This window comes from Mesocricetus auratus, unplaced genomic scaffold (assembly GCF_017639785.1).
Source record: "Mesocricetus auratus isolate SY011 unplaced genomic scaffold, BCM_Maur_2.0 Super-Scaffold_100015, whole genome shotgun sequence".
NCBI classification, from domain to species: Eukaryota; Metazoa; Chordata; class Mammalia; order Rodentia; family Cricetidae; genus Mesocricetus; species Mesocricetus auratus.
Window position 1 is genome coordinate 25,782,514 of NW_024429198.1, and position 22,220 is coordinate 25,804,733.

The 22,220-nt window shown below is 40.4% G+C and overlaps 1 pseudogene; it reads left to right on the top strand.

Annotated features, from left to right (window-relative positions):
• The first annotated feature begins 19,795 nt into the window (after positions 1-19,795).
• On the top strand, positions 19,796-19,955 carry LOC121144408 (annotated as a pseudogene).
• Positions 19,956-22,220: the final 2,265 nt, after the last annotated feature.

A 22,220-nucleotide genomic window follows, 5' to 3' on the forward strand; every position in this document is an offset into this window, starting at 1 on the left:
AACAAATGCAGCACATCTTAACCAATATTCTATTACACTAGATAAAAGTAGACTTAATGGCCAAGTGGACATCTCCATATTTGGAAAAGAGTTGTGGCTCTATGGCCAGTTCAGAAGAAAAATTAGGGTATGGATTGATCTTTCATCATTGACCAATTTCTCTATAGGTTGTCATTTTTTTATGAAGAACAAATCATAGTTGCAAACAACAGAGAGATTTTTGTACTCATAAACGCAGCAAGATTTTGTGCCTTGGAAGCTCTATAGATGCTGTTTTACAAATGCAAAACGAGAGTGAGACTGTCACCAGAAACAAACACAATGCCAGGGGCATGTCTGCAAGAACACATTTATTCTTCTTCAGTGGATCACAGAGCCTTTCATAACATGAACACTGAGCATTTTGATGCCAGTACATTAGATATGTATTCAGCCAGCACACATTTCTAGTGCATGCTGTGGATACACAGTATCTGTTAGGGTGTTGAAAGAATACCAAGTAGTGAGATACCTCTGTTCCTGATGCAGTCACACAAGGCAGTTGTGAAGTGCTTGAGAGGCAGCTGGCCTCCAGAAGTTGACAGTTTCAGTGGGAAGACTATGTCCTTTCTGCCTTCTGAGGACTCCCTCTGAAGAGAACCCTGAAGCCAGAGGTCTGCACATGCATGCCCCATCTGCTCCTTCCCCTTTCACTGTGCCATGCCTTCACAGACAACCTCTGTGGACTGCTTCATGTTGCTCTGTTGAGTCCAAGCTTAGGACAGCTTGGGTAATAAGATGAAAATGACATGTAAGTACTTCTTCCTAGGCTCTGCTGCCTACCGGGCATGGGTTGGCCATGACTATGGTCCATCACTGAAGGTTAGAGCTTGTATAGAATGTGCCTTGCACTTGTCTGGTTAGAGTGTGGAAGCAGTTCACATCACCTTGCCATGTATCTATGGCTGGAAACACACATGGTGAATATACTGCACAGAGACAGGCTGAGAAAAGGGATTCCAAATAGAAAAATAAATAAGATGTGTGTGAAGGGGTATGTCTGGGGGTGTGTTGTATAGGCACATGGTGTACAAGTACATGCGTGCATGACATGTGGAGGCCAGAGGAGAACACTGGGCATCTCCCTCTATAGTTTCCCACCTTATTTTTTGAAAACTATCTCTTTCTGTACCTTAAGGTCACTACTTGGTTATTCTAGCTATCAGCAAGTTCCTAGGATCCACCCATCTCTGAACCCAGATCTGGAGTTACAGGACCTACCTGCTTTTTATGTGGGTGCTTAGAATTAAACTTGGGTCCTCTTGGTTGCTTACCAAGCATTCTAACCCTCACTGAGTCATTTCCCCCACCCTCTTGAATCTAAAGGCTGTTGTTTAGCCCAGGTGTATTAAATATGACAGATATGAAAATAAGGTAGAGTGGTTTTGTCTATAAATGCACAATCTAAAAGAGAAAATTACATGCTAACTAAAGAGAAATAAACAATCCGTGGTAAAACTTCCTGGCGCATCTCCTTTCTTCAGTACCTTCATGTCTCTACATCCCATAGTAACTCTGAGGTTTAGCATGATAAGGACCCATAATGAAGAAGGAATAAAGACTCTCATAGGAGCATGGGAGGAATTACATGTTTGAAGATTCAGTAAGACAAATCAAGGTTACTGTTCCAAACTCCCCTTAACATTATAATCTTAAAAATTAATATCCCTTTTTAAATCTGTTAAAATATTTTAAGAACCAAATTTTTATTATAAGACTTTCACAGGAATAATTATTTTCAGACTGGGGGGGTGACCACAGTCAAGTGAAAAACTGACTTTTATGGAACAGGATGGATTTATGTTTGTGACACCGTGTAAACATGAAGATCTCTTTATCTTGACTGGTAGGAGTGCCCCTAGTATAGAGTTGGCCCTTACTAGTAAGATACTAACAAGACTTAAGAAGAAATGAAGATGTGGCCATCTGTTTTTCTCCTTGTGAATCTCCAAGGAAGATGGCTTCCTGTCTTCTGAACTAGGATGTAACATCAACCACTGTTGTCGGATTTATCATATCTCCCCATGAATTTTTACTAAAATGCTTACAAATGATGAAATCCTGGAGGACATAATTCCTATCTGAGGTGAAGGATGTTGCCCATGGGAAATCCTGATAGCAGTTACTGGATAGGAAAAGAATAAAATAACTGCAGAAGCCTCAGAGACATTTAATTGTCAACTCTATCAGCAGCAGGGTAATAGCAGCCCATGCATGTCCCTGCTGTATTAATGAGACAACATTTTCCAGGGTGTGAAAAGGTGTTCTTACTGTATTTTCAAAATTAAGCCCTAGAGACATGCTTAGCCAGAATACTAGCTTCTGTTGAAGAATTCTCCTTTTTTTCTTAGCCCTCTTGTTTCTCCTATCTATCTGTCTGTCTATCTGTCTGTCTATCTATCTATCTATCTCCCTCACTCCCTCTTCCTCTCCTTTCCCTCTCTGTTTCCCTCCCCTGTCTCCATATATACATAAACATCACATAAACTGCATACTTATATGAATAAATAAACATGTGTATTTATTGTATATTCACCTCATACTAACATCATGTAACAGTACACCATAAACTGTTAATACTGCTCCTTAATCCTGAAAAAAGGATGGGTTTGTATGTCAGCAACAGATGTGCAGATGACAGGTCCTGATAAAGAGGCATCTGTAACATTGCAGGATGCAGGACACTTAAGAGATGTGAGAGGCAACACTGGAGGGAAGGTCTGCACAAACAGGCTGATAGGCCGAATGTGAGATGTCATCATATGCCTTTAAGACAGAAGAGGAAATTCTGCTGATCAGGAAGACAGAGGTGCCAGCCCTGACTCTGGGAAGTCACTTTGCTCCTCGTGCAAGAGAGAGAAGGAAAGGTAACTACATCGGGCACAAGAGTGCTTTAAATTTGATTCTTTCATCAATCAAAATGTCAGAAACACAGGTCAGGAAGATGGCTCAATTAGTAAACTGCTTGCAGTAGAAGTCTGAGGACCCAAGTTTGCATCTCCAGTACCCACATAAAAATCCAGGAGAGACAGTGTGCATCTCTACCTAGCAATGGCAGTGGGGACTGGGGGAAGCAGATTAATAGGCGCTCACTGGGAAGCCAGATTAGCAGAATCAGTGAGCACCAGGACCAGTGACACCATCCCGAAAAGTAAACAAAATGGAAGACAATGGAGGAAGGCATGAGGTGCCATCCTCTGACACACCACACACATGCCACACACAAGTACACACATACATTATACACACACTTGCATACACATGCACACACACAAGCACACACATACATTATACACACACCTACATACATATGCATACACACACATGCATACACATACACACATGTACACACATACATACACACACTGTTAGCAACAAACACTGGTTGTCTTGATATCTACCAGATATTTGAGAGTTTACAGTTTTTAAGCAACTGGAGGATGTTCCTATGTCTAGGGTAGGGGTTAAGATGCAGTAATTCACAGCTGCCCTCAGTTCTCCATGATGCATGACCCAGAATGTCCCCAAAAGAGAGCACAGATCTTACTGTGGAAAGCCGTTTTAGGAAGGTGTTCATAAGAATCACTGAGCAGCTATTGCCAAGGAAATAAGGATGTGGTACTGTGGCTGTTTTATTTGTTTCTCTGGAAGAGGATTTTTTATCCATTTAAATTATATTAGTCTAGATTGAAATCCAGGAGAAAAATCATAAGGCCACAGAATCAAAAAACTTTTATCCATATATGCTCACCACACAGTTGCCCCTTGAACCATAAAAAATGTCTTTCCCTTTTGCTGAGTTTTCTTTGGACATCTTTTCTTCCTAATGTTACAAATGCTGACTTGGAATTAAGTTTTCTTAAAGGAAACAAATATTTGACTTGTAAATTAAAGTTGCTGATGTGCATAAGATTTAGCAGGGTTTTATTTTATTCAATATTCTTCTACAAGCCCATCTCAGCAACAGAGGGCTGCAACGAGGCACTTTTGCTCCCATACCCTGCTCTGTGAGGTGATTGAAGGGTGTGTGGCTTCTTTGTCTTTTCTTTGAGGGGTGATAATCTGCCAGAGATGCTGCACAGAGAGCAATACCACAAAGCAGTGTAGAGAGAAGCAGGCCCTCTGAAGGTGCTTCCCTGCCTCCGCGGTTCATTCTCAGACGTTCCCTTTGAATCCTGAATTTTCTAACAAAGACATAAAATCGGATCACCCAAGAGCACAGTCAGGAAGGAAGAAATGTAAGTTTTCCTTTCCTCCCAATGCACCACTGTGCACTTGCTATCCAGAGGCGTGAGTGGTGATGAGGTACATCACAGGAACAATAATTAGAAAGCTTTATTTGAGTCAGAAACACAGATGAGTCCTCTTCATGGAGCTGAGAGTGACAGGAATCTGAGAAAGTAGGACTAAGGATACTCAATTGCTTATAACACGGAACACTGTGGACAATGTGGGGAGTCCCCTGGATGAAACAGGGCAGGGAAGTTGAAAAGAAGCCAGTGTGCTATGGTTCCTCCTCAATTCACCAGTTTTTCATTGAAACTGGGAACTCCTGGCAACATTTGATCCTGAGAATGATGATCAAAGGAGCAATTAGGGAACAGCAGTAGGGAACAATTTAGCAGACTTCCCTTGAAACAAACAAGGTCAAGATAGTGAGGAAGGAGGATGGCTGGCTGCCAGACAGTAGCACTCAGTGGGGATGATGTAAGCAGTGCAGTGTGGTTATGGTTAGGCTGTGGTGTTCACATGCTTGTGTAATATGTCCAAAGTCCTGGGTTGGAACTCCAGGGCCTTTTAAATCAGGTGTAGTTACAAAATCCCACAGCTTTCTGTAAGCATTTAAATGTTGTAAATTGATCTTTATTTACTTTTTTCTACTAAAATAACATCTCGAAGGGATGACCTAGCCTCTCTGAATATATGTTATGGTTGTGTATCTTGGTCTACTTGTGGGACTCCTAACAATGGGAGCTGTGGTTGTCCCTGACTCTTTTCTCGCTTTTGGGACCCTTTTTCTCCTATTGGGTTGCCTTGTCCCGCCTTAATACTGGGAGAAGAGGGGTGCTTAGTATTAGTGCATCTTGATATGCGATGTTTGGTTGATATCCCTGGGAGGACTGCCCTTTCTCAAGGGAAAGAAGGGGGAATGCATTGGGAGGGAACATGTGGAGGGGACTGAGAGCAGAGGAGGAAGTAAAACTATGGCCAGGATGCAATATATGAGAGAATATTAGAATAAATAAACAAATAACACCTCAAATATTAATGGGGACAGTACAGTAGATATATCTTTTAATTATTTCAGAGTCACCCTACATTACGTAATGAATAATCATATTGCCCTGTCTCATCCTCCCTACCCCCGCTGAAGCTGTCTTCTTCTAAGCAAGTCCCCCTCTTAATTCCACATCTTTTGAGTATGTCTTTGTGACCCACCGAGTTTGATTAGGGTTCCTGCATAATATGGATGGGAGGCTACTCAGGGGATCATGAGCAACTTGCAAGTGGCTGCACCAATGAAGAACATCTCTTGCTTTCTCCAGAAATCAATAACTGTCAATAGCTCTCAGGGAGCTCCTACCCATCCTGATGAATTATTCAAGTTTTGTGCAGGCAGCTACAGTTGCTGAGGATTCATGAGGACAGAAGCTGGTCATATCCAAGAGACATTCTTTTACAACATCCTTCCCATCCTCTAGCTTCAATTTAGAGGCAAACACTTCACCATTGTCATCTTTTTCCTGGCCTGTTGACAGTCATGTGTCTCTGCATGAACCACTGTCCACTGAAAAAGGAAACTTCTCTGACTGGACTAGAGACAAGCGCTGATCTACAACTATAAACATGTGTGGCTTGATACATGTCCAGTAAATGGCGATCTGAATCTAGGATCTCTAAGGAATCCTGGAAGCAAATGGCCATTGCAAATTGGATAAAAACCAAAGATCCTCCAGACAAACAGGAAACTGTGTGAAAACCACTTGTGCCTGAGGTTCTCAGAAACAGATTTTCTTACATGCCTGGAGCAGGCTTCTTCAGGACTGCTTAGGTCACAACTTTTAGCAGTGGATATGATTTATTTCTCTCTTAACCCCTTCTTTAGGAAATATTAGTAATTTACCTAACTCAAGGGTTTTTCCACAGGTCACTAAAACTCAAATTCATAGTTTCATAGATATCATGGGCAAAGTTTTAAGAACTGTCATGTACATTGCCTCTTTCTGGTTAGCTAATATCAGGTAATGGTTATTTTTTTAAAAAACAACTAAAGCTATTAAAATATATCTCAATCAAGGCTATTCTAAGAATTGCTTATCATGAACAAATGGTGGGCTGATAGAATTAGCTAGAAAAAGCCTATTATTTTATTATACAACAAACAAAATTAATTCAGTCATGTGATTTGACCTGTACTTAATCATGCTGTATTAGTTACATTTCTCCAACAGTGATAGGAAACCTTGACAAAAACATCTTAAGGGTTTATTCAGGCTTATGGTTCCAGAGGAACAGAGTCCACTGTGGTGGGAAAGGAGGGGCAACACTCAGGATAAGCACGGGCAGTAATCAGTATCTGTGGATGTAACTTTGGGTAAGGGACAATCTGAATACCAATGTCTAACTCTCCAGAGAGTATGACTGGCCCCTGTGATAACTCTCCAGGGAGTATGACTGGCCCTGTGATCACAGCAACCACCAGAATCAGTTTTAGTTACAAATGACAGCTCACCTTTGTGGCAACACTTTTTAAGACCAGCCAACCTGTGAGAAGCCACCATTTTGAAGCCCAAAGAATCACAGTATCAATGCAGGGACGTCAGCATCAGTACATACAGCAGTGACTGTGATAGTGACCAAGAATAAATCCTTAGCATCTCACCTCGAGAAGCCTGCCAATGTATTTACTTCTAACTCCTCACAGTCTTGTGTTGTCCCAGTTTTGTTGTTGTTATTGTTGTTGTTTTGTTTTGTTTTGTTTGTTTGTGTGCTACCAAAGCAAGCACTGTCACAGTCCTGGGTAAACCTCTGCTTAGCTTGTAGAGGTCATCCCTCCAGGCATTGTTTCACAAGTTACATAAAGCATGCAGAACACTTTAAAAACCATGTTCATTTGTGTTCTCCTTTTTTGACAATCTAGTAAAATTCCAGTGCTTTATTAAATATTGAATAGTGGTAAAATCATTTTCTGTCTTCAAATACATAGGAAGTGATAGAAAATACTATAGCAAACATGCTTGCAAACTAAATGCATACATAAAATTCAGCAATTTTTAAAATAATTTTACCAACAGGAAAGCAATGGGTCCTTAAAATGTGTGTGTGTGTGTGTGTGTTTGTGTGTTGTGTGTATGTGTGTGTGAGAGTGTGTGTGTATATGTAAGGTTTAGAAGCACTAGATCAGGTTTCTCTTCAGAAAGACAGGAAGTACATGTTTCACTGAGCAGTCTAACTCTGGGGAACGCTAGAGTCAGTGCTACCCATCTGAGTCCTCCCTCTGTTGCCTTCTGAACCTATGAGCTCCTGGTTGACTCAAAATTCATTTTTCTCTTTTACAGCCATACCGGACTTTATTTCAGAGAAAAGTAAACAGGGGCTCTTAGGTAGTATAGAGGGTTCTATGTGGTCCCATATCCTGTACACATCCTGCTCTGCCCCCTCTCCCCAAAACAATTGAGCTCTGCGTTTCATGAGAACACATATAAAAGTTGTCCTCAACAATTTCCTCCCTCTGCTCTAAAGAAATACTAATTATAGGTGCAAACATGTTAAATTCTTACAGAAAGGCAAGCCATGAGGTGAGTAGTCCTTCAAAGGAATGGAGCAAGAGTTAGGTGGAGGGGGAGAGAGAGTACCTGCTAACTTAGTTTAATATATCATGACTGTTGTAATTTAATAAACAGGGAGCATGAGAGAAAGACATCATGGGAGAGGGTTCAAGCAGAGGGTTTTTATTAGGGAAAGGATCATAAAAAGGTGAAAGGGGAGGCAGGGAGACCAGCCTCCAGAGACAAGAGCAGCAGGGGGGAGGAGAAAGAAAAGAGGGGGAGAGAGAGGGAGAAAGGGGAGAACAGAGAAAGAGAGAGAGAGAGAGAGAGAGAGAGAGAGAGAGAGAGAGAGAGAGAGAGAGAGAGAGATGGGAGGTGGGCAGGGCCCTTTTAAAAGGGAACATAGTGAATGTGCACAGGTGGTGCTCTTAGTGACTGCAGCTGAAGGCGTATCCTGTCAGAACCCCAAGGACAGGACAGTACAGATGCCTCATTACTAACAATGACCTTAATCCATTTGGAATTAGCAAGCTCAGAGTGCTTCTGTGGAATATGAAGCTTTCAGCAGTGAGAGAAGAGAAAGAGTGCTCAGAATTACGTAGCTTGTTTTTCCCTGTGGTGACAACACATAAACATGCCCTTGTTAGTAAAAATTATGAGGTCACAAATGTGAAATGTTTCCTTAAATATTTCTCAGATACATTTTCAACTTTTATTACTCACTGATTTTTTTCAGGTCTATAAATGGGCCATAATTGATTATGTTATAAGAGAAACCATTGACTTGACTTTTCTTCTATTGGCATAATTTAAGAGACAGTGAGTACACTCAATAATTTGAAATGTTTCTTTAATATCCTAGTTAACATTCTGCTGCTAATGAACTGTTTTTAAATTGCATGGTTCCTTGGAGAATATACTTAAGTGCATTCTTTCCTGGAGACTCCTGATATAACAGTTTGCATAGCCAGACAGAGAGGACCAGTTATCACAAACTTTGTAGGTAGAGGACAACAACACAAAGTCTGAACCTAAGGAAAACATGACAGCACATGTGCTTTGGATTTATCTCCCTTGAGACCATGGTTGATATTCCCCACAAAGCTGTGAGTGTTCTTCTAGCCTTTAAATTGATGCTGTCCAAGGACCTGCCTGAATGAGGGTACCAGCAAACTACAGCTATTTGTAAGTCATCAATTTCAGAAAATTGACGTGTGTCTGCTATTTCAGTTAGTGCCCAAGAGGAATGAGATGTCAGGATCAAGAAAGGATGTCTGTACTGATAGGAAGAAGGTTAAAATAAGCCCTAAGAGATGCCATAGTCAGCCCCTGAGTGGAACAGCGGCAGAGACATGATACCTCTGTCATGTTCCACCTTAACCCTTTGAGGCAAGCCTGTTACTGAACCTGGAGCTAGCAATTCTCAGGCGTTCTCTTGTCTCTGTCCCCCACTGTTCTGGAGCTACAGAGGCATGTATCTACTCCTGGCTCTTTCCCCAATGGGAGCTGGGAAGTCTACCTCGGGTCTTCATGCTTGCCTTCAGCAAGGACCACTGCTCACTAGTCCATCTCCCTAGTTCTTAATAAGGCAATTTATAGGTCTTAAAACACTTTTGATAATAGAACCTTTGTTATGCCATTATAATGTAAAAGCTGCATGTGCCACATAATGAACTACACACATAGCATGCAGGTTTAGAGTCTGCTATCATGCGTACTTCACATCTCACAGATGCCATGACTTGGGTAGCACTGAAATAACTGGCAGCACCTGCCTCCATTGTAAATAAGAAAGCCTATGGTAATTGTCACAGTTAGGGTTTTATAGCTGTGATGAAACACCATGAGCAAAAAGCAAGTTGGGGAGGAAAGGGTTTATTTGGCTTAAACTTCCCTTGTTGCTGTTCATTGTTGAAAGAAGTCAAGACAGGAACTCAAACAGGGCAGGATCCTGGAGTCAGGAGATGATGCAGAGGCCATGGAAGAGTGCTGCCTACTGGCTTGCTTCGCATGACTTACTCAGCCTGCTTTCTTATAGAACCCAGGGCCACCAGTCCAAGAATAGCACTACTCACAATGGGCTGGGCCCTCCCCCCATTAACACTAATGAAGAAAATTCTGTGTATCTGGATCTTTTTTTAAATTCATTTTTCATTTTACATATCAACCCCAGTTCTACCTCCCTTCCCTTCTCCCCCCACTTCTCCCCTTCCCACTCCCCCTCCCATTCTCTATAGAGGGTAAGGCCTTCCTTGGGGAATCAACAAAGTCTGGCATACCAAGTCCATCCCCCCTGTATCAAAGGCCAGTTCTTGCCCCTGGGATAGGTCCTGGTGCCACTGCCAGTCCCCCCCAACAGATCAAGCCACATATCTGTCACCCACATGCAGAGGGTCTAGATTCCCCAGCTCTCAGTCCGTAGTCCATGAGATCCCATTAGCTCAAGTCAACTGTCTCTGTGATTTTCCCCATCATGATCTTGATCCCCCCTGTTCATATCATCATTCCTCCCTCTCTTCAGATGAACTCAAGGAGCTCAACCCAGTAATTACCTGTGTTCACTGCATCTACTTCCATCAGTTACTGGTACATCTGGGTCTTATGGGAGTGCATTTTCTCAATTGCGAAATTGAGACATGGATTTATCCTGTCAGATAATTCTAGACTGTGTTAAGTCAACCTAAAACTAGGAAGGACAACGAAACTCTGTTTCTAGAGTTTTTGTTCAAGAGAGCAAAAGGGGAGAAGAAAACATACTTGAAGGTACAAAGGGACAGGGAAACAGTTTTTTTGTCAAGAAGCTAGAGCTGTATTACAAATGACGAGAATTTGTGGGGAAATGCATAATTATTCACTAAAGAAAGAATACTACTGGGCTTTAGAGAAAAGTTTTCCCCATAGAGTTTGAGGAATTAACCGTCCAGGCTTCTGTTGTACCAATCTCATCTTGATGCCTCATCTTCATCAGTCTGATTAGTACCCCAGGTGTTCAACCACATCTTAATTCTGTGTCGTGGTTTCTAGCAAAGAAATTAAGTTACAGCAGAGAAATTTAATTGACCACAGCAGAACTTGTAGAGTTCATAATTGAAGCACAGCATTAAAATTTACCACCTGAAGCCTCCCCTGAAGGACTGGCACTTAGGCTGTGTCTGGAAATGCATGCTTGACAGGTCAGGTGAGGAAATAAGAAGTCCCTGACGTGTGAAGTAACGAAGTAGAGAGAAGTCCATGAAATGGAAAAACTGGTGTGATGTAGCCGTGAGCAGCAGCCATGGGGCTGCAGATGATATCATGTTTAGATGCCGGCATCTGTCATACAAACTTCAGAAAAGATGTCATAGGAAACAAAATTCTAGTCATCTGTTCTTACAAGTAAGACCAGCCCAAACCACCTTGCCATGGCTCTTTATAGAACTAGAATTTATGCAACATCCTCCTTTTAAATAAGTTTTTAGACTTTTTTAAGTATTCATGTACACAGTCTGGGGTTCACTTCACATTTAATTCCCTGTGTCTGGGTGATAACTGGAGTGCTTGGCTTTGGTTGTGGAAATGTAGTTATTTGGAGACTAGACTTTGTAAGGATGGAGGCTGAGCATCAGTGCATAGCCGCCTTCAGAAAGCAAAAGTGAATTAACCCTGGGCTTGAGTATAAAATGAGAAGAAATGCTGCTCCAGCTGTACTTAGTAGATACGATAAATCTTAATGAAAAATGATCCCCACAAACCATGGGTGTGAAAAATGCCTACAATTTATTTACATGAAGTTAAATATCAAATGTATTCCGCCAAAAGATGCCAAAGTAAAGGTCATTGGAAAATTATTCCCTGATGAGAAGAAAGTGTTGGAAGAAAAGCAATAAATCTTATTATTGTCCTAAATACTTGAGGCCAAAATAATCCATGTTATGTAAATTATAAAGAGATATAAATCACAAATAGTTACACAATTATGGGAAAGTGCCCTCCAAAAAAGTAGATTCTGCAAGTATGGAATTCAACCCAAGAACATCAGGGACAATATCCAGGTCTCTACTGCACAATATCCAGGTCCCGCTACAGAAGGACCAAGGGTCAAAGTTGTCTGAGAATTCATTTCCTCAGCTCTCAGCTCTCAGCTGAGAACTGAAGGCAGACCCCCTCCTTTTGGTCTTTTAGTTTTAGGGATTGGAGAGCAGACTTGCCGGGGTCTCCTTAAAACATGCTGCTGGCTTCTAAGGGCAAGTCTAGTACCACATGGCACCAGACTGGGTTGAGAGAGAAGACTGCAGCCCAGGCTTGCACCTTCTACAATGCCATATTCAGATGCTCTGTGAGGAGACTTACTCACCTGAAGTCTGTGTGATGGTGAGAAGCCGGGAAAATGTCAACTAACTATTGAACTGATTATTGAATTATAAAATAAAAATACCCACAGACAATAAAAGTGCCTCGTCATAGATGAGCAAATACAAGTGGTTGGGGTTTAGCCTGTTTTTGACAGGTCCTTCCTCCTAGCAGGCTAGGCTTAACATTTTTTGCTAGAAAAACATTTACCTTAAACACATAGAAGATGCAAGCCTCCATTGTAGCTGAAGCTGGCCTCTGCCTTGTAGTGGAGAAGCTAGGAGCTCCTTGCTCTGTGAAAAAGACATCACCATGGTTTTATAACTACCTGTTTCATTTCATTGGTATCTAGAGACAGTTCCTCACTAGCCACAGATTCGGATGCTTTAGGAAGAACAGCTGACGTTTTATCTATGTTTAAATCTGGTTTAAAACCTATTCTGAAGACTTCTAAGCCATTCTCTGTTGCTTGCTTTCTCTGCTCCCATTTGCTGTGCAATTCCTTTCTTTCTTGAACTTCTCAGGACTGTAGGTGGGCCTTTAAATCTTATTCAGTCTTCTACTGGAAGCTTTCTCTCCCACCTCCTTCCCTCCCTCTCTCCTTCCCTCCCTCCCTCCCCCTCCCTCTGTCGCTTCCCCTCTCATTTCCTCTCTATTACTATTCTTTGTTGTGTCTACTTGAACACCCTCATCCGTTTTTCAATTCATGTTTACTTTATTTGCCTATGTCTTCTGACTTAATATTCAAATCCAGTCCTTTTTATGGATGCCATTCTCTTCTTCGTTGTAGGGAGAGATCTTAGGTACCTGTAGCGCTGATCACGCCCAAATGGGCATGGTCACAGGTACTTAGAAGATGAGGGGATAAAGAGCTGAGAGGAAGGGAACTATGCTCTCTTGGGGTTCTGGTGGGGTCTCGAGGAGCAGCGGAGCGCTGACCTTGGGTTCTCGGCTTCTCATGTAAATGATTCCTCCCTAATACAACATCATAGACATCCCTATCCTGTGTAAGTTAATCTTCCTCAATATCTGGTGTCAGAAGGGAAGTAAGCTCACTCAGTCCCCACACTTGATCCAGGTGAGGTGAGTGCTCTCTGCCCTGCCAGCATGCCCAGCTCATGACCCACCACCCCTGCAGTAACTTTAACTGCTGGCCCCATGCAGCACAACTCCCGCTGCTGCTTTCACCACCTGCTGCCAGCCTACCTGCATCACCGCTCCGTGGGCCCCAGCCTCCCTCCCAGTGGTCACACACCCAGCTGCTCAGAAACCAATGGCTTATATGGTGTGTGTCCCACCGTCAGAAGCTTGCCTGGACACCGCCACCAAAAACCAGAGGCTGGCAGTGTTGCAAAGCTAGCACCCTGCTGCATGTGATTTCGGGGCTCATTTTCAAGCCCCCTTTTAACAAAATCCTGCTTGCTAAATTTCTGTAAATTCATTCAGAATTTTTCACATTCCACTTGGAACATTAACAATCATCCTGGTCGTCGGAACTGTGTTTGGAGGTACACCTGTGCCACCTGCTGGCCAAACATAGTTACTGCAAGTAAAATCCATACCTCAGTCTGAGACTAGAAAATCACTAAAGGTAAACATTGCATTCCTGTAGTTTAAGCTGGCAATAATAAATAAGATTAACTATTCTATACCAATAGCAGATAATCCTACAATGCAGAATGTTAGGCATCTTTATGCTTCTTATATGGATGACATCCTGGGAGACGATTATGACCCGCCCAAAATTTATCTATATCTCATGCTAATGATTAGCTTCATATCCTGCAAGAGAGGGTTTGATAATAGGGCAAAGGACAAGGAAGTTGTGCAAACTATTGGTAAATTAGATAGAAGGATTCAGAATATTGAGGACAATGGGGAAATGACCAACAGAGTGACCAACTTAGAACGTAAAAATGGCCACCTAGAAGACAGGATTAGTTCCATGACCGCTGCTTTAATGACCAAAATAGGATCAATTCAAGATGACATTAACAGGCTATCAGGAACAACTTGTTCCATGTCTGATGACTTGATTAATAAAACTCAAAGACTGAAACTTCAGATGGCAAACTTACAGAAAAAATTCATTCTGTGTCTGAGGATACTGACCAGCTAGCAGACAGAACACTGTTTCTAGAAGGCAACTTACATGCCATTCAGATAATATCTGAGGATGAGAATATTAAATGTTTGGAATCATGTATAAATAATGAATCAAAAAAAATTGTCCAATTCTATGAAGTCATTAGAAATTTATTTGACACAAGAAGTTCAAGCACTCAGTGAAACAATGGTAGATAGATACAAGCAACAGGTCATGAAAGAGGTTTACCTACACCTCTCAGACACCAGGAAGCCCTTCCTTGGGTTGTTATGCCCTCTCTTATGGTCTTCCCAATATCCAAGATTGAAAAACCAGCAACAAAAAAGTCACCCAAAGGTATTCATTGTGTATCAGTGGGAGCCAATACAGATGAAACACTTGAAGAGAATCAAAGAGGCTATAGTTTCTTATGGTATTCATTCTCCCTATGTCAGGAAAATACTGAACTCACAACAGAAAACAGATGCCAACTACCCAGGCTGTACATAGTCAGAATACATGTGCCAAACCTACAGAGGAACCAAAATCCTACCCCTAAAATGGCTAACAGGTGAGCATGTCTGGGTAGGGCAATGGTCTATGACCTCTGAGAAGCTAGAGACTTTAGAAAAGCTGGTTCAGGAACAGCTAAGTGCTGGACATATTGAAGAATATACTAGTCCATGGAATTCTCCTGTATTTGTTATCGAAGTGAAATCTGGTAAATGGAGGATGCTTACACACCTGAAAGCCATCAATAAAGTAATTCAGCCTGTGGGCTCCCTACAGCTTGTGATGCCATTGGCTTCTCTGATACCTATAGGATGGCCTATGATAGTCATTGATCTAAAAGAATGCTTCTTCACTATACCTTTACAAGAAAAATATCGCCTTCACAGTGCCTACCTATAACAATTCTCAGCCAGTTAGGATATACAAGTGGAGGGTTTTGCCACAGGGAATGTTAAATAGTCCTACTCTATGCCAATATTTTGTGCAAAAACCTTTGGAAATAATTCATAAACAATTTCCACAATCCATAATTTACCATTATATGGATGATATATTGTTGGCTGATTCAAAGGAAGGAACGTTGGAAAAGATGTTTGAGGCAGTAAAGGAAATTTTACCTTGCTGGGGATTACAGATTGCCCCCAAAAAATACAAAGAGGAGATTCTATCAATTATTTTGGTTACAAAATAGATCTACAAAAAATTAGACCACAGAAAGTACAGATCAGGAAAGATTGTTACCAGACTCTTAATGATCGTCAAAAACTACTAGGAGAGATTTCTCAACTACACACAATTACTGGAGTAGAAGGACATGATTTAAAACACCTAAAAATGGCCTTAAAGTGGGACAAGGACTTAAATAGTTCACAGATATTATCAGCTGAAGCTGAAAAATAATTCGAATGGATAGAAAAGAGGATACTAGAAGCACATGTGAACTGTGTGGATACAAAAACTAGACTGTATTCTGGTTATTTTACCATGTAGAGAATACCCCTCAAGAATTTTGATGCAGAGGGAAGATATAATATTAGAATGGATATTTCTGTCACATAAACAGAATAAAAAACTGATGATATATAGAAAAGATTTCTGATTTGATTTTGAAAGGAAAATTAAGGCTTCATCAACTAACTGGAAAGGACCCAAAAGAAATTATAGTACCTTTAACTAATGAGGAAATTTCCTCTTTATGGAAGATAATGAATATTGGCAAAGGGCTTGCAGTAACTTTTTGGGAACGATTAGCAACAATTATCTAAAACAGAGAGAATCAAATTCACAAAGAAAACAATTTGAATCCTTCCACATATTAGAAAAATACCAGTCTCTAGAGTCCCTACATTCTACACTGATGCAAGCAAATCAGGAAAAACAAGATATAAATCAGGAAATATAAGTAGTTTGAAGCCCTTATAACTCTGTACAAAAGGCAGAGTTGTACACCATTCTCATGATACTTATGGATTTTACAGAGCCTCTCAATATACTTACTAACTCTCAATATGCATAAAGAGTCGTTTTACACATTGAAACCACTGAATTTATTCCTGATGATATGGAATTAACTTTGTTGTTTACACAATTGCAGGAAACTATCAGGTATAGAACTCATTCTATATATGTAACACACATCAGAACCCATACAGGTCTGCCAGGCCCTCTAGCACAAGGTAGTGATGAGACTGCTCATTTTTTAAATAGGAAGTGTGCTAGAAGCTTCAGAATTTCATAAAAAACCACCATGTAAATAGCAAAGGCTTAAAAAAGAACTTTTCCATCACTTGGCAACAAGCCAAGGAAATAATAAGAAACTTCCCTACCTGTTCATTCTATAATCAAACCCCATTATCAGCAGGCAGTTATCCCAAAGGTATACATAGAAATGAAATTTGGAAAATGAATGTATTTTACTTTCCAGAATTTAGAAATTTAAAATATTTGCACCATATCATAGACACATTTTCAGGATTTCAATGAGCCACTGCTCTTAGCTCTTAAAAGACTGATTCTGTTATCACACACCTTTTAGAGGTGATGGCCATTATGGGTATACCTGCACAAATAAAAACTGACAATGCTCCAGCATATATCTCCAGCAAATTGGAACAGTTTTTCAAATAGTGTAACATCAAGCACATAACTGGTATACCGTACAATCCCACAGGACAAGCAGCGGTTGAGAGATCTAACTGTACCTTAAAAGAAATGCTCCATAACAGCCAGGGGGATCAAAGACGCCCAAACACAGATTACATAATGCTTTATTAACCTTAAACTTTCTTAATGCTAATGAGAAAGGACAAATAGCTTCAGAAAGACACTGGACAACAGCAAAAAACTTCTTAACTAAATCAGCCAATGTATTTCAAGGATGTGATGACCTCAGTTTGGAAACCAGGACATGTGTTACATTGGGGAAGGGGTTTCACTTTGATTCCGCAGAAGAAAAGCTTTGGATTCCATCAAAACTGATAAAGATTCGATCCAAATAGGAGAAACCTCATGGTGAGGAAAGATGACAGGTCATCCACAAAGTCATATCCCATGTGGTGCATGGAGACTTCACAAAAGGAAAGGGAAGCGTTGTCTTAACAGGAAAACTAATCTCCAAACAGCAAGAAGATACTGAACGTGTAGATACCTAAAGAAAAGAGGATGGCTAGCCAAAAAGAACCATCAAACAAAGAAGAATCTGATATTTGGTATCAATGTCTAATTCTCTTAACCTATATCTTTGCAAAAATCTATTTCTCTTTACTTCCTAGTACTCTTTTAGTTCCAATTCACAGAAACAATTGCTGGCTTTGGAGTTGGACCTGGCTCTCCTCCTCTAAATCCAAGCATGTTGTTAAAATAAATTCGGAGTCTCTGTATTATGTCAATAAGTCAATTGATGTAAAACAGAAGAAAACAAAATCTAGGAACTGTCATTTGTTCATACTTGGTTCTTTCTCTGGAAGCCTAATTTCCCTCATATTTATTATTTTCCTTATTGTTGCATTTCCCAGTATGCATACCCATAAAAGTTGGCATTTCTTTGATAACATTAATGTATAAGTCCTCCACAGAGAACAAAGAATTTCTTAACACCAGTCTTCGAACACTACAGAAAGAAAATGGGGTCCCACTTCATTGATTCCATCTGATACAACTTGATACATCTCAACTGACAATTACCACCCTGAAACCAGTTTGGGACTACATCGCTCAAGACAACTCCAGACTAGCTAACTGAGATGGTTTACCTTCTTATTATACTCTGGCCAGAGCCTCAGATAAGAACTTCAATCAAGCATCTACCACCAAACAGAGACTGTGCAGAAATGTAGCTAGTCCACTCTAGACTTTCACTACTTTAACATTTTTTTTCCTACAGGATCCCATGTGGTTACCATCATCCAATTTCAGCAGAAAGTAATTCTGAGAATACTACGCCCCCTTCCCCTACTGTTGACATTAAGGTATAATTTACGCTGGTTTAACTGTTTTCAATTGTATAGGGTTGGGACTGGAAGGAGATGTTCAGACTTGAGCATCTCTTTCAGATAAGTTTAGGGTTTAGATGGAATAGATATGCTTAAGATAGGATATAGGTAGATTATTATATCTTCTGTTGATTCATAATTTGTTTATCATAATTCATCATACTGTGTAAAGTGTTACTTCCATTCATGACATTCGATGCATAAATATCCTTACCATCTTCTATGTACATATGCATTATATATGTTTGAGACATTTTGTATATTGACACAATTTAGTTTTGTTTCAAGTCTAAATCTTTTCTTTAGACTAAAATGGGAATTGTAGGAAGAGATCTTAGGTACCTGTAGCTCTAACTATGCCTGTTTGGGCATGGTCACAGATAAGCAGAAGATGCAGGGGTGGGGAGTGGGGGAGATAAAGAGCTGAGAGGAAAGGGACTCGCTCTCTCTTGGGGGTCCAGTCAGGTTTCGGAGAACAGTGGAGCACTGCCTTGGCTTCTCAGCTTCTCATGTAAGTGATTTCTCTGTAATACAACATCATACAGCATCTCTATCCTGTGTAGGTTAATCTTCCTTAGTACTTCTCATGTAAGTGATTTCTCCTAATAAAATATCATGTGACATCTCTATCCTGTGTAGGTTAATCTTCCTCAATACCTCATGACGTCTTCCATTTCTTTCTCATGCTCACTGTTGCTGGGGACGTTGAGGCAGCACTGTTCTGGAGCAGAGCCAACTCCTGTATTAACCACTCTGGGACTCCTCCTAGGGTACCTCTCTGCTCTCTCTTGGAGCCAGCTCTCAGACTGAATCCTGGCCCTACTGTGTGGAAGTTTTTGGTTCTTCCCCTGTCATGAGAAACAGATTACTCCCCGATGACACCTCAAGAACCAGCAATTGTCATTTCTGTCTTTAAAAATTCAAGTTCTAGGGAGTTCATTTGTGTTCTAGAGGAAGTGTGTGTATCCTGTTGCTTCTGCTGAAAAGTAGGCTGCATTTGACTCTCTAACTTTTGTCCGAATTCAAGTGTCCTTTGGGCACAAATATTTGGGTTCATTTAGTGAATATATGTACCTTCCTTATTTGGGAATTTGAGTGTTTAATCCTCATTTTCAGTCCCACTTCTGAGCAAATGGAAGATGCTTTGGGTACACTCTGCTCTTTTGACTAGATCTCTATTGTCAGAAATGACGAATTATTTTAGAAATGTAAAAGCATGGGAATCTTTAAAGAGAATCTTAAAATCGCCTTTGGCTTTTGATTAAACCTGCTAAGAAATGGCTTGCATCTATTGTTATGCAGATTAACAGTCTGGTAGATTCAACAGTGCCTCATTAACAAGCCTCTTCTAAATATATTGAAGAGACGTATGATAGATAGGCATTTGAAGTATTGCCCGACTTATCCTGAATCTTTGGATTTTGAGTATTGAATAGCACAAGAGACCAAATTTAAATACATGAATTTTAGGAATAAATGAGTACTAATTTTACTCATTAGCTCATTTTAATGATATAATACATAAATACAATTCACACTTAAAAATCATTCACTTTAAAACAATAAACATCGCTTCTCAGACTTTTGGCTAAGATCAAGTGTAGTATCTGTTCATATCAGTTTAAAATGATAATCACATGATTTTAGTTCCTGTCAGAACTTAGAATTTAGCTGTATAAAGTTTTAATATTTGTACATAGTAAGTACTAAGTGTTACGAATTACTCAAAATAATCATGAAAATAAATATAAAACTTTTAATTTTGAGAAATTAATTTCTATTAGATAATGATGAAGTCCATTGCAAAATTAAAAAGAAGAGTAGTGGCCAATGCTGTTCTCCTGTGTTATTTTTTCCCTCTTGTGTACAGAGCAGAGGGTAAAACATGTCTAAATGATTCTGGAATATAAACTGTGTTGTAGAACGTAGCATGCATAGTTTGAAGTTTGCTCCCATGGGTCGGTTGTCACAAGAGTGGAAGACAGACCGCGACATTATAAATGGAAGAAAGTAATGGTTGGAAGTGACTCTGGTTGTCACTACTGTCAGCAGACATTTGTCTTTAGGGAAACAGCAGGTTAGGAAAATCAGCAAATGGAATGCCTTTCTCATAAAGGAAAATTATGATGTGCATATTAATTTATTATAATTCCAGATCGGAAGATATGTAGCTTCCAAGACAAAACAGCAAGTACAAATTGAAGGCAGTGGCCTTTTATGTCATGCTTATTAACATACTTCCAGTCCTGAGCAATTCCTGGAACCTGTGGGTATATGATAAAATTAACTTTATTAATAACAGAATTGGTAGAAAGATGTAGATGTGTAAAACACAGTGAGCTGGGAGTCATGACATGGCGTGTTGCTAAGCTTCTCTGTGTATTTTAACTTTCTGGAACTAATTCTTAGAAAATGGAAATGAAATTGTTGATTTCCTGAGGGCACTGTAGTTCTTGGAGAGTCAAATCAATGTAATAACTAGAGTAATTCCAAGGGGTGAGTGGAGACAATGCACACATTTCAGCAAGTGAACAGCTACATTCTTTCCTCAGCCCTACAAAAGTCTAACAAATGAACTGTGGGAACATCATAGCCCAGGAGCTTCTCCAAACAGCTCCCTTAAACCCTGAACCATCAAACTGGGGGAGCTAAAGGACTCAGATACCGAGGATATCAAACAGCTTGCCTCCCTGCCTCTGGTTGTTTTCCACAGATGCTCCTTGCCCTTGCCTTCATAGTCAACACACATGTGTGAATCCAAGAGGGAAAGAAGCAAGAACCACAGAGTGCTGGTGGGCCTGTGAAAATGAGAAGGGAGGCTGGTGGACAGGCTGGCAAGAGAGCCCAGGGCTGTGACTGAGCCTGTTTCTTCTTCGCATTCTGTTTGATAGCATCTGCAGGCAGCGAAGGCTCAGTTGACAGCTTTCCTCACTGTCTATGATTCTTCTATGGCTTGCTTTTTTAAATGTATTTCAAATATCCCGACTGAACCACTGTAGAAATGAAATTATAATATATTCCTTAATGTCTTCTTCTTTCTTGTCAACTAATAAAATATTCCCACCTTTTCTCACTGAATGAATATCAGCTATAATTTCTGCTCTCTTCACCGACCTCAATGTAGTTATTCTTTCCTGCATGTGGCTAGTTAAATAGCTGACTAGAGATGGCTGCCAAGTTCATGAACAAAATTTGGCACCTCTCCATTACGTTAGGATTCCCTCCTCACTTTCTAGCTGCCATGTTAACCTAGAATCTTGTGTCTATTTCTCAAGCCAGTAAGAAATGTATTTATCCAAGGTTCAGCCATAGCTCTGAGTGATGCGTACCTTCTCTTTACCTGCATTTCTGCCCACTACCCTGGGTCATTTGGAAGCTTAACTATTCACGCATGGATTGTCTGAATGAAGATTCAAGCAAGCAGGTCCCTGCACTTGAAATAAATGCCCATGCTCTATATTATCTCAAAGACCGTGAGAGGTACCTCATATTATTCTACTCACTTTGCTTCTTATAATAGTAAGCATTAATCAAGTACAATCATGTGTTGCTTGACATTTGTTGCATTTAATAATACTTTTATGTATAGTTTGCACTAACTTAGCTCGAGAAGCAACAGGGTTTTGTTTTTCTATGGCATTTTTATAATACTTAGTTTTGGTTGATTCCTCCTCCCACCTCCTCCTCTTTCCATCCTCCTCCCTCAGTGCTCCCTTTTCCACTTTCATGTCACATGTGTTCCATTACCCTTCTTCCACTGTCCAAGGATCTCTTCAGTTCCTGACCTCTACCCCTGAACACTTGCACAAATGCACACTGTAAGCGTTAGAAGCTGAGATCTGCATATGAGAGAGACAATGAGGTCATGGCCTTCCTGAGCCCTAGTTTAACCTTGATGTAATATTTTCCAGGCCTGTGCATTTTCTGCAATTTTTATTATTATTTTTCTTTAGGGTTGAGTAAAATTACATTATTCATATGTACCACATTTTT